Here is a 2500-nt window from a genome sequence, read left to right as displayed (position 1 = left end):
TGTGTGTGGTAGTGTGTCACGTCAAAGGGATGTGCACAGAATACCATACTGAACCGAATATGCAGTGTTTATTGATTTCGCGAAAGCATTTGACACGGAGAAGCTCTCTGAACCATCCTTGGAAGCTGGACTGTCAAAGAAAATTCATTACACTCATACTTCTCTTCAATGACAACATGGTTTCAACTCCTTTTCAAAGGTGGTTACTAAGACTCTTTTTTTTTCCTTCTTTTTTTTTTCAAATGCAGTGCACCAAAGCTGTGTGTTTGCTGCAGTCCTGTTCATCATGTTCTCTACCTAGGTACAGTCACCTGGATCTAGCAGTTCACATCAGGTAATATTTTGATGGATCCCTCTTCGCCCTCCACCACCTGTCTGCCCATTACCTAGATTCTGGGGGTAACTCATCCCTGAAACTCCGTCAGCATACGATTGTTTTAACTCTCTCCATACGAACGGCGAAAGAGACGACGTTAACAGCGTTTCACCCCAATTACCATCATCAAAATATTGCAAGCGGAAGGCTCTTATACTGAAGAGGTGAATGTTGACAAAGAATACCACAATTCTGACGACGGAAGCTAAAGGTTGGGTCATTGAGACACCCACTGGACATCCGAAGGGTCTGTGTAGAGGAGAAGAGAGGACTGGCCGTAGTGAGTGAGTTAATCTGTTCGGACAGATAATCAGCCAGGGAAAGACAGAAAGACAAACGGCCTCGTCTGAGCAGTTCCAGACAAAACAAAGCTGCAGCAAGACATCACTGATTTGTGGTCAACTGAACGGTAGCGGCCATGATCTCGCCTTCAGAATGTTCCTAAGTCAGTGCTAGTTCCACAGACTAAAGAGATAAAAAAAATTTTAAAAAAACCGCTAACCAAACTCAGCGCTAGATCACTCACTCGTCCTCAGAAATTTCCTTGGTCGGCGCTAATTCTATAGGCTAAGGTAAAAATATTTGTAAAAAAAAAAAAATATATATATATATATATATATATATATATATATAATAACTTATATAAACACTCAGCACTTCTAAGATCGCTTGTAACCAAGTCCTGATCTCGCCCTCAGAATTTTTTTCAAGTCAATGCTGATTCCACTAAGTGTTTGAAAAAAAAGATAATAATAATAATAACGCTTAGAAATTTCAGCACTACTACGATCACTCACTCTTCCTCAGAATTTTCCAGAGTGAACGCTAAGTCCACAGACTTAGGAAATTTCTTATCGCTAAGAAAACTTAGCGCTGTTAACATCACTTAGTGCAGCGCCGCAGCCCAGGTCTCGACCTCAGCTAACCGTTAATAAAAAGTATATAAAGAAGAAGAAGAAGATAACAATGACATTAACTCTTTCCATACGAACGGCGAAAGAGACGACGTTAACAGCGTTTCACCCCAATTACCATCATAAAATATTGCAAGCGGAAGGCTCTTATACTGAAGACGTGAATGTTGACAAAGAATACCACAATTCTGATGACGGAAGCTAAAGGTTGGTTCATTGAGACACCCACTGGACATCCGAGGGGTCTGTGTAGAGGAGAAGAGAGGACTGGCCGTACTGAGTGAGTTAATGTAAACTTTAATAATGATAACAACAGGAACAACAACAACAACAATAATAATAATAATAATAACATAATTTTCTAATATAATAGTAATAATAATAATAGCATCATCGTTTTCTTTTCTACTTCTTTTTTTTTTTTTTTTTTTTTTTTCTTTTCAAACCAAACACTGTAACCGGCAAGTTGCCTACCTTGATCAGCAGCAGACAAGCCAAACACCGGCACAGCACGCTGCAGTTCCCTCGCCACACAACCTTCAAGACCTAAACGCCCGCTGCCAGAGTTCCCAGCATCAACCGGCGACCTACACTCAAAGACGGCGGCAACACCGGCTCACCAAGGTGAGAGGCAGGTAAAGCGAAAAAGCCCACGTGGCTCCCACGAACGAGACTGCAGCGACATGTGTGTGTGTGTGTGTGTGTGTGTGTGTGTGTGTGTGTGTGTGTGTGTGTGCTTGCATCTGTGTGTGTGTGTGTGTGTGTGTGTGTGTGTGTGTAATTGCTTGCATCTCTCTCTCTCTCCCTCTGTGTGTGTGTGTGTGTGTGTGTGTGTGTGTGTGTGTGTGTGTGCTGATCCAGGATACGTCCGGATGCAACAAACAAAAGCTGAGAAAAATAAAAGTTTCGCCCGGTACTTGGGCAGGTCGGCAAACAGGCCCAGTTGCACGTAGTCAGGTAGGTAGGTAGGTAGACAGGTAGGTGGATAGCTAGACAGGTAGGTGGATAGCTAGACAGGTAGGTGGATAGCTAGACAGGTAGGTGGGTAGCGAGGCAGGTAGGTAGGTGAATAGCTAGGCACGTAGGTGGATAGCTAGACAGGTAGGTGGATAGCAAGGGAGGCAGGTGGGTAGCTAGGCAGGTAGGTTGATAGCTAGGGAGGCGGATGGTTAGCTACGTAGGTGGGCAGGTGAGCAGCAAGGTAGGAAGG

The 2500-nt window shown here is 43.6% G+C and overlaps 1 protein-coding gene across 2 annotated transcripts in view; it reads right to left on the bottom strand.

The window, feature by feature from the left end:
- The window catches only part of LOC143301570 (alpha-crystallin A chain-like), a 29789-nt gene that overhangs the window by 11956 nt on the left and 15333 nt on the right, over positions 1-2500 (bottom strand). Inside the window, exon 1 of one of the 2 annotated variants that reach the window (XM_076615951.1) lies at positions 1765-1918. The exons of the other annotated variant lie outside the window; for it this stretch is intronic. The gene's annotated coding sequence lies outside the window, so the exon portion shown is untranslated. Of the gene's footprint in view, positions 1-1764; positions 1919-2500 lie in introns of those variants that run through there. 2 annotated transcript variants of the gene reach the window in all.

This window comes from Babylonia areolata, chromosome 27 (assembly GCF_041734735.1).
Source record: "Babylonia areolata isolate BAREFJ2019XMU chromosome 27, ASM4173473v1, whole genome shotgun sequence".
In the NCBI taxonomy this organism is placed as follows: Eukaryota; Metazoa; Mollusca; class Gastropoda; order Neogastropoda; family Buccinidae; genus Babylonia; species Babylonia areolata.
The sequence above is the reverse complement of the archived record's forward strand: the minus strand, read 5'-3'. Positions and strand labels throughout refer to the sequence as shown.